General features: G+C 46.9%; 1 protein-coding gene across 1 annotated transcript in view; it reads right to left on the reverse strand.

Moving 5' to 3' along the window:
* Nucleotides 1-7,718, reverse strand: part of PAK5 (p21 (RAC1) activated kinase 5) — a gene marked incomplete at its 3' end in the record, with an annotated part of 60,645 nt that extends 52,927 nt beyond the window's left edge. The window contains exon 1 of the mRNA XM_082481436.1: nt 7,698-7,718. The remainder of the gene's footprint in view (nt 1-7,697) is intronic.
* Nucleotides 7,719-10,713: the final 2,995 nt, after the last annotated feature.

The following is a 10,713-nucleotide window of genomic DNA, read 5'->3' on the forward strand; positions in this document are numbered from 1 at the left end:
GTTCTGTGATTCTATGATCCCGCAACACAAAGTGTCTCCGATTCCTTCCTTTGGAGGAAGGATGCCACATGTGAATCGCTGCATTTTGCTGGACCCATTCATACGCTGTTTATGGGAAAGGCAAGGTTTCCCTCTCCAGGAGGAAGGGTTTCATCTAAAATGGTCCAAAAGGACACTTCCAGCCTCTCAAAAAAACAAGGAAAGGAGGTTGCCAGGTGGCTATGTGACCAGCTAAGATGGTCCCAGAAATCTTGGTCTGGAAACACCAAGAGAAGCTGCCAGATGACCACGTGTATGAGCTGGTTCAGCTTTCAAACGTTTAGCAAATGATGTCAAAAGGCCACCTCTCTCCCAGAAGAAATGCTCTGGCTTAAACAACGTGGCATCATCCCTCCGCGGCCCACAGCCCAGACCGACCGATTTTGCAAGCAGCTCCAAAGGAGGCTGTTTCATTGAGAAAATGCCATCATAACAAGGAGTCTGCGAGAGAAAGCAAGATCTTCTCCAAGCATTTTCTGAGAAATCTTATTTACTGCAAAGGGGGAGATGCTTAGCCTGCGCAGAGGTGAAGAACTTGGCCATCATCTCTCAGGAATCAACAGCCCATGGTTCCCATCCTGCCCAGGGAAGGGCCCGCCAGACCTTGAGCTCTCTTTTTACATCCCAGGAAAACACAAATTTAGCATATTTGCATCTGGGTTGACAGGTCCTTCTTGAAGTGTCAGCAGCAAAAATACACCATCAATTAGAAAATAATAATTAAAAAAAAAAAAAAAAAAGACATCTCTGCATGCTGACTCTGGCTGCATTCACCGCTGTTTCCAGGGGTAGGGAGCTTCGTTAATTCATTCACTCATTCATTCCCTACTTCGTTAAGGAACAACTCCAACAAAGCTGCTGATACAACCAGGAAATCAGAAGACGAGCGGGGAAAGTAACTGCGAAAAAATGCATTAAGGAAACATGCGCAGTTATGCCAGGTGGGGGGGGGGGGGGCAGTTAGCAATTAGTAAAAAAAGGGACTGCAAAATTTGCTGACCGAGATAAGAAATAAGTGTGCAGAAGGAGTTCAGATCCTAATGGAAATATTTTCTTACTGGAACAAAATTATTGTTGCAGGTCAAATTAAATACATTGGCCTACTAAACCTTTAATTTCATTTGCTTCATTTTCCTTTTGTTCTTCAATACAGATTAACATAAAACTCAAAAGCTATTTAAGTTAAAACCCCTAAATATCACCTTCGGTTTTCCTCAAATTTTTGGACATACGATTCAATACATTCCCTGGTATTTTTTGTTTCAGCCGATCTGAAAATTGTTTGCGGGCATCAGAGATGACTTACCGCATGCTTCGTGGGGCCATATAAAGGTTTTAGAAAGATGATTTTAAGATGGCCATGATGCTCAAATTATCGGAGGCATTGCAACTGAATGACAATAACGTCTTTACAATACACCCCTGAAAGTTACCCTCTGCGCGGGCTACTGACTCAGCCTTTGGCTGCACCCACCCTGGCGCGTCTAATCGGGTGCAGCGCCCAGCCTTGAGTTCAGCCATACTGACAACCATGGTTTTCTAAATTATTTCCAGCTTCTTCAGGATAAAGGCAGGAAGATCTCCTGAACAGCTTTTAAAATGATTATGCAAAGCACGGTGGGCTGTATAATACCTTTTCCGGTAAAAGTCCCTTTTAGTACTCTGACGGTAATCAGCCATGTTATTATAACTATTCTTTCTCCTTATTATGTATAGGCTGAATGGAAATAAAATCATCTTGTCTCCCTGTGTTTCTTACTTGTGGCATGTCCTTGAATGTAACCAATGCTCAGGATGCCAAAAGCTGAAGGCTCAGCTCACCCACGTATGAGATGTGATACGAATAAATCAGTGCAAAGTCCATGCAAGATGCTTCTCTCTCGCTAGTAGGGGCTCAGGCTGGAAAAGCTGTATCTGCAGTGGAGCTGCCATGCAGCCTTTAACTACTCATGGTGCCATTTAAAAATATCAGTTCATTCAGTATATTAATTCAGTTTTTTAAAATGCCAAATACGCAGTGTATTTACTAGGGTGGCATGACTGTTTCTTTTACAGAGTTTGACTTGTTGGGAAGGAGTTTCAAACTCAAAGGAAACTCCAAAGAGTTTCAGACTTCATCCTAAGCGTCACTATCAGACTCGTTAGGGCAAATCTTGCTCATGCGTACCTGAAGAGAGCAGAGCTGGGTACCTGCTGCTGTATGGTTCACACCTCCCTGAAAGTCATCTTCCAATGCCGTTTATCTGTGCTGCACCACAGAGCTGTCTCACTGCAGTCCTGGGCTTTTTGGAGCATCATTTGGGTCCTGATTCAACTGTTGTTGGCTTCAGTGGGAGGACTGACCCCAGAAATAGCTGCTTTCTTCTCTATTTCCCTCTAGTGATAGCAGGATGGGAAAAAAAAAACCCTAAATGTTGAGGAGAGGGGGAGTGTGGTTGACTTCATTTGAGAAAGCTTATTTCCTATTCCCCTTCTTTGTAACACAGGCTAGAGGAGACGTTGCTTCCCTCTCTCCCTCCCTTTTGCTGCCACTACCTCCCACGTCTCAACAGAACCCAAAATCTCAGCAACTTAAGATGTGTCCCTTCATCAATACTTTATGAGCCAATGTTTCGTAAAGCTGGACAAAGACTGACCTGCACATTATCTGCTCCGAATCCAGCAAAGTTTATGTTCATCAGAAACGGAAAAATAGAAATTTCTAACTTGGAAAAATCTCTGAGCCAATATTTGTAAATAAAGTCTAATTTAATTACCAATATATGTATTTTTTCAGCTTGGAAGAGTACACTCCCGCTGGGATGAAGCAACCACACCATTTAACATGCAAAATCACTACACGCCTATCAGCTTATTAATAAGTAGTTTTCTAATTCAGAGGAAAAGGCGAGTAACAGGCAAAGCAGAAAAGCAATAATCCGAACGCGAGCATCTGAAATGCTCCACTGAACTCTACTCCAGGAAACATAAGAGAAGACTCCCCCCCTCCCTGCCGATGACAGTTTTCCAGTGCCGCTGGCATCCATCACATGTGCAGAGGCAAATGCTTCCACACTTGGTAATAATCAGAGCAAAGAAATTACGGATTGGGGGAGGAGGAACTGCGGGTTTTTTTCTCTTGGCTAAAGGCGCGCTTAAATCTGAAGAGCGCGTGGAGAGAACTCAGTAGTAGCTTCCTCCTCCATTTCCACTTTCCGAGGAGAGCCAGGACTCCCCGGCAGCTCTTCCACGTCATCCGTTTTTCTTGGGTTCTCAGTTTTGCCGCGCTCCTGCTCCCCGCACCGAGCCGGGGCTGGGTCCCGAAGGACTACTTCCATCAGCTCCTACCTATCCTTCCTCGCACCGCTCCTCCGTTACCTATTTATGCAAAATAATCTTCCAAACTTCATCTCAAACCCAACTTCATCACCAACTCTTACTCTGTCCCTACCCTCACTGTCACCTCGAGCTACCAAGGGCAAAGTTACTCCCCTCTCACTTTTTGACTCCCGATGTTTGGTGAAAAATAATACAAGACCAAAGAACTGCCCTCAGCAGAACAGGTTCTCACGGTAGGAGCTAAAAAGGATTTTCCTTAACATCATCATGCACTGAAATTAATAAATACACAAGAAGGCAATACAGAGGCCAGCTCGGGCACTGCAGGGACTAGGTAGGAAATCCATACAAATTATTGTTACAAGGAGTAAAAGCAAAAACAAATGTAAAAGACATTGCCAGATGCCTAAACTCAGGACAGAATATTAATAAATTATTAACACGGCAGGTTTCAGGACAGGTGTTATACATTCTGTCTCTACAAAATCAGCTTTCAAAAGTCTAAGACATTAAGGCTTAATGAATCAGAGTACATTGTTTTACTGAGGAGATACCACCAGTCAGTTAAACTGCAGGAATAAAAGTGGGGCTTTAATTCAAGCTTCTCTAAGAAAGAGATTTGTTTGAAAAAGGTCAGTTAAGCCTTCCGCTCAAGTTAATCTCTTCTGTTTATTTGAAAAAAATCTGGAATGAGGAAAAAATGATTGACCAGCAAAGCAAAATTTTCCTATGGATGCACCAAAGCAAAAACCTGCAGGTCAGCTCGCATTCAGCTGGGAGAAACACAGGCAGAAATTGCAATCAGTCTGCAATTCATACGGATGAGTCACGTGGAGATGATTCAGAACGAGTTCTTCTCCAAATTAGCCTAATGAAACACTCTCCTCTAAAGGAAGGTAGCAGTACCTGAATCATTTCTGGCAGAAATCAATATTTCAACTTACAACTCTGGTTTGGAAAAAGTCTCTGTGGTCAGGGCAGAAGACAGCAGACCCTCAAAGAAACGATTTCCATTAGTTCGCATTCTCCTCCAGAAGTAGGTAGTTGCCCACCTCTGTCTTCACAGTCTCCTCCCCACACACCTTCGTGCTGATAATGGCACCGTCACCATTTGCATATATTGCCTTTAAGCTTTTGAATTACCAACGGCCATTTAGGTGAATACATTTTCTTCTGCTGCTCTTCTGAATATTGATGGGTTTCAGTGCAGATTTTTTTTTTCCCTCTTTCTTTGGTCCCACTGTAACTTATTTTGGGGGTTGGACTAGATGACCTTTAAAGGTCCCTTCCAATATGAGTCTATGATTCCTGAGCTTCCTATAGCAAAGCAGCAAATGCCAGGCGAACCGCACACTGTGCTGCCCATCTGCTTCCCGCTGACGCCTTCCTCTTCACCCCGTGTCGCATCCGCTCGGCGGTGTACGTGATCTTTGTGGCAAGGTTTTCTGCATGTTAAGGCTACCTATCCCGCTGAATCAGAAAAAAAGGAAGAGCAGCATTACCCCTTCCCAGTGCTAATTGGCACCAAGCTCTCTTCCCCGACACAAAACACTAGAAAAAACTGCAGAAAGTTTTCAGCGTGCAACCATTCATCAGGCAGGTGGGGAATCGCCACAGCGCTCTAACACCCCCAACCAGCTAAAGCACCGGTTCACATTTATTTGCCATGACATCAATTGCATTGGAGGATGACTCTTGGGTTTGCGAAGATCAAAGGTTAGGGAGTCATAATCCTTGCTTGTCACCACGTCCCACCGATTCTTCCTCCTGTACATTTGAATTAGTCAAGAAGAGTAACTCCACGATAGTTTATGTTGGTACAGGTCATTTGTAAGGAAGAAATATTTTACCATGAGGATGGTGAAACACTGGCGCAGGTTGCCCAGAGAGGTGTCAGATGCCCCATCCCTGGAAACGTTCAAGGTCAGGCTTAGTCAGGTTGCTCAGAGCCCCGTCCGAGTTGAAGGCGTCCCTGCTCGTTGCACGCGGGCTTGGACTAAATGACCCTTCCAACCCAAAGTATTCTATGACTCTATAATTCTGTGCTCCCAGCAGTTCAGAAAACAGCTTGGTGCACGTGTCTGTAGCAAGGACGCAAGGGACAGACAACCCCTATAGGGAAACAACCGTGCGCAGGCCAACAGGGTGGGACGGAAGAGAGGGGTCTGCAAGGGGAAACGCAGGAGCGATGAGGGCAGGGCAGCAGGCACAAACGTAGAAATCACGTTGGGTTTCTCCGGGAAGACAGGAGCAGCGCAGAGGTATTGACACGAGCAGCTGGTAGAGGAAGGGGAGGCTGAGCCAATGGGGAGAGATGCAACAGAAAATTGAGTAAGGGAGGAGAGGCCGGGCAAGAAGGAGCTGAATCAATCAAGTAGCTTTGACTTGATCCAGTATTGAAGGGGAAAGCCAGCTGAGCGGCTCTAACAGGGCAAGGAGGAGGATTTGATCAGCCACACTTTACACGGGTGAAGTGACAGTAACAGAATTAACTTGGCATCACGTGGCGGCTGCTGCGGGTCCCCTCTGCTGGGTCCGCACATTTGTCCCAGCACCCTGATCACCCAGAGTTGAGTTAATTAGACACAGACCCAACCTCAGCAGCTCCCTTTCCCCAACAGGAGGGCTTCACAATTCCATAAAACTCCTCTGGGCTCAGCTCTTTACCTCTTTCTCTCTTCCCTGGAAGCAAGACTTTCTGAGTTCAGTAACACCTCATCTCCATCTCCATCTGTGGCCCCAGGAACGTCAGAAGCCACCCGGCACACCTGGGTCCTTGGCTCTCTGCAAAAACATGCTTGCAATTGGTTTCTAGGAAATTCGTTTATGTAGGAGCGGCTGAAGGGGGCTCGCTTTCCGCACAGATTTATCAGTACCAGTGCATTTCTGCCAGGGTTTGGTAAAGAACTTCCACCCGTTTGGAGTACATGTGCTTTGTCCCAGCTCTGCCTTTCTCTAAAGGAAAAAAAATCTGTTTTCACAGCTGCCTCCATGGAAACAGCAACTCTGTGGTGTTGGCGATGCTCCAGGCTTGATGGGCTCGGTTCAAACATGGAAATCTGCATTTCTCGATCGCAGAGCGCTGAAACCTCAAGCCGGGATCCCAGAGCCCAGCCAGGTCTCCTCTGGCTTGTTCATCGCCACCAGCAAAGTTCCTGGGGGTTAAATCTCACACTTGGCGGCACCTCTGCAAGCCCACTGCTGAGGAATGGGCCGAGTCAGGCCTCAGTGATGCTTGAGAAAGTGGAAGGACTAGACAAAGATTTTAACTCGCACACTTCGTTAACTCTGGCAGTGCTAATGCAGCTCCTGGGCTATCAAAGTAGCTAACGGAGACAAAAGCAAGTGTCCGGTTTCTCTCCTGTAACAAGCTTTGAGACCAAACATGCAGTAAATTGAAATGAAATTAAAAAAACATTTTCTCCAGTTTTCATTTTGAAAAGCTTGCTTCCATTTGCACTCTGCCGGATTTGGCCCCCTATACCCCGCCGCATCCCCCAGCAAGGTCACGGCCGGTGGGAAACTGCAGCAACACCTACACCATACCTGGGCTCGTCTTCCAAAGGAGGAAAAAATGATTCCCTCAGCCCCTCAAAGCAGCCCCTAATTCGCAGCTTTCAGACTATCGAAGAGGATGCATGTCAGCTGCACAACCAGAACGCAGGCAGAGAAGAGGGGATTTGCCCTCTGGCTTGGGAAAACGGGTCCAAGTGTAATAAAACGCATAGCTCTTCTATAATCATTGGTTCAGCTCCATAAATCCCAGGGCATAAAGCAGGCTGTCGGGGAGAGCAGCTGTGTAGGAGCTCCTCTGCAGGAGGAGAAAACCGCTGTGACCACCTACAGCATCGCAGCACGCCGCTGGGGAGACGCGCCGGGTGCCAGCCCCAGTGCCACTCCGGTTTCACGTCAGTTTGCTGCCGCTGACTTCCGAGGAGCCGTTCAGTCGTAGTACTATAAACACCAGCAGAATGAGGCTCCGTGGCAGCTTGTGGTGAATATTAGGGAAACGTAAAATTCGACGATCCCTAATTGTCCTTCAGGCAACAGTACCTGTTTAAATTGCTGTTATTATGGAAAAGATATTGAAATTGCTAACATAAACGCAACCAAGGACTGCAGATGCTGTAGCTTTCTACCAGCAAACATCTAACTTGCTGCTAAATATTTGCCTTTCAATACAGAAACGCCACCTACGGCAGTAGATAGCCAGCGATCAGCGGCTGCTCCGGGATTTGCAGGTGGGTGCCCTGCAAGCAAGGAGGGAGCTGGCGAAGGAGGAGAAACACATGACAAAGGGCCCAGGGAAGTCGCGAAGGAAAGGCTGAGCATAGACGCACCTCGGGACTGAGCTGACCAGGAGGTCTCGTCCCATGATAGACTCGTGGGACCCCTGTGTGCCAGGGCTCACAGCTACTGCAGGCTGAAGAAACATCTCCTACAAGGGCAATCGCGCAACCCAGCTGGGAAAGGAAAGCACTCATCCTGCTAGTAACAATTAAAAACGGTTATGGAAAAGATGTCAAGAGAGACCGACAGAAACGTCAACCGTGTGTCAGATGAAAACTGAAATACATCATTTTTTAAAAATGGACATGGCATATTTGTCAAAAATACTGTTTTGGAGGATCTGAAGTTACTTATGGACTTGGGCTGAATTCAGCGCACAAATTCAGCTATCTTCTTCCTCAGAACTGCAGGAATTGCTCATGAAACAGCCGTGGAGGAGGAAAAAGTGATAACACTGCTCCTATGCCAGAAGGCTATGCAGTCACACATCTCAGCTGGGGTGGGAGAAGCAGGTCCAGATGTCTTCAAGGTCTTATTCAAAGCAGGGACTTTGAATAAGAGGATCTTCAGGAGTCTCACCACCATCTCCAAATGCTCTGGTATTGGTGTCTCTCAGCATCTCCTCAAAGCACCGAGATGTGCACACAGACCGAGGGTGGGACCCGGGTCAGCCAACCACCAGCAGTACAACCCAGGTTTTACTTTCCTTCTCCGCCGAGAAAGCTGTCCATCCTTCCCAGATTTGCTGCTCAGGATCCCAGACTCAGGAACCGTGAAGCATGCTTCACAGCTGCCAAAGCCAACAGAAAGGAGAAGTACCTCTGGCAAGATGAGCCTACGCCATTGGCCAAAACGAGGTTCAAGACCCATCCTCCACCACCAGCCACCGCTGCTGGGTACCAGGAGCCCTCTGTACCCCACAACAGGAGGCCCCGTTGCTTACACCTTGGCATCCCGCCTCAGGGGGTGACACAGATGACTCAGTCCCTCATCAGCAACAATACATTCAACGAGCAATGGTATTTCCATACACAGGGGAAAATTCCGAATGCTTAGTAAAAACACCACCTGTGCAGACAGAGAAAAGATCTTGAGTTGACACAAGGCTTTGCACACCACTGAAGCTCAAGGAACTGCAAAATCTGGCCCAGAATACCTTTTACTTGGTTACGTGCTTGCATCGCAGGGGACTTTTTTTAAAAAATACGTTTCTAAACCAGCCGTTGTAGCACCAACCCCCCCAGCTCCACCAAGGAATTATGCTGATTTAACTCTTCTGAGGGGCTTTGTCTGAACCTAGCTTAATTGATGTCAAAGTGTCAAGTTCATCCCCGTTATTACAAAGACTGGAGGTACGGCTACCGGGCGAGAGCCGCATCTGCTGCACACACGATGCAGTCCCTACCCCGGAGGGCTCGCTGCCTACATAGGCAAGGCAGAGCGGGGAAAAAACGAGTGGGACAAACCCCATTTGACCACACGGTGAAGTGATTCGTCTACGTGACCTCAAGAGCCTGGGTTTGACTTCAAGACCTTTGAGTCTGCCTCTTCTCATGTGAGCGTTTCCCTGGGAAATCCCAAGCTCGGAGGCACAGATCAGGTCTGAGGCTGAGGGGGGGGTTAAGCCCCGATCCTACCCACACATAGGCATGACTTTAGTCCTGCTGTTTGGTCTTACAAGAGTTAATGAGAGTATCCCTGTGCCCAAAGCCGTGAAAATATCAAAGCTCACATGACCACGGTCTGATTTTCTTCTCCGAGGCAAAAAGGGGCTTTGGTTTTCTCAGGAAGGTAATCGCCTTTTTGGAGCTGCTCTTTGCCGTAGGTTCCGACTACTTTGAATGTTTTCAAAATGCCGCTGCTAGAGCCACTTTAAAAAGCACCAATAAAATTAATATTAAAAATGACTTAGCGCATAATTCATGGCCTCTAGACACCATTTCTTATTCAACCGGCAAACCGACCGGTCATGCATTTTACATTGCTTTCTCGTTTTCTTAGAAGCGATGTGCTACTTTAGGAACAACGTATCTGTGCTGCACGTGTCCGTCTGCCAACACCCGGCTCTCTAGCTGACACCCCGACGCTAACATAAAACCAGCGTGATCACCTGGGACGGGACGCGGCCGTTTGCTGTCTCACACAGGAGGGAAATCGGAGAGTTAGGACAGATTTATAACCAGGCTGAACCAGATCAGGGGAGGATCCCTGTAGTATCCGGCCAGGTACAAAATGCTCTACGTAATTTTTTGGATTTGTTTCCCTTTGGATACATTGAGCCTGAGAATTTATGGCAGCAATGTTTGAAAAGCGGTGAATTTTATGCCAGTATTGGAGAAAACACCTGGGAAACAACAGAATTAGCTCAAGAACCGATACCAGAAACGTAACTGAGAAAGCTTACGCTATACGTAGCTATGGGTAAACCTGCTTCAAAGCATCCTAGAACTCAGGCACCCGGTGCCCAGCTCCTTCTCCAGACAAGCGTCATTTTGCAGCGCTGCAGGAGGGCTGATCCCGCCGGCTGGGGCTGGCAGCGCCAGAGCCCCCACCAGCCTAACACAAAGCTTTCCCGTACCAGGTCCAGAGGCTGCGGATCCGGGTGGTTGCATTTTTGGGCTCTACTTTCCTCCAAACGAGCCTCAAAAGGGCGGCGTTATGCCCGCCAGAAAGACTTGGGAGCACATCTAGTTAGTGCAGGCACTCATCGTTGCAATTTTCTTTTAAAATCAGGGATTTGCAAGCTCTGAGCAAAAGTGGACCCCCGCCAGAGTGACCTTCATAGTTTTTTTTCCTGCTAAGAGCGTAACCACAGCTCTCCTGAGCCAAACAGCCCCAACTGCCCAAACCTTGTAGCTTAATTCTTAGGTTAATTCTTTCATCAAGGTAGATTAGTTGCCACACATTCCACACAATAAAAACGAATCATTCACTTGAAGTAATTAAATTAAAGACTTGAAGCATCTCGTAACAACTGTCTACAATATGCCACATAGGAAGGTATATAAATTAAATGAAAAACAGATGAAAATATAAGTATCACAACTGTTCAATCATTTCAAGCTA

Source organism: Vanellus vanellus (assembly GCF_965231255.1).
Source record: "Vanellus vanellus genome assembly, chromosome: 3".
NCBI classification, from domain to species: domain Eukaryota; kingdom Metazoa; phylum Chordata; class Aves; order Charadriiformes; family Charadriidae; genus Vanellus; species Vanellus vanellus.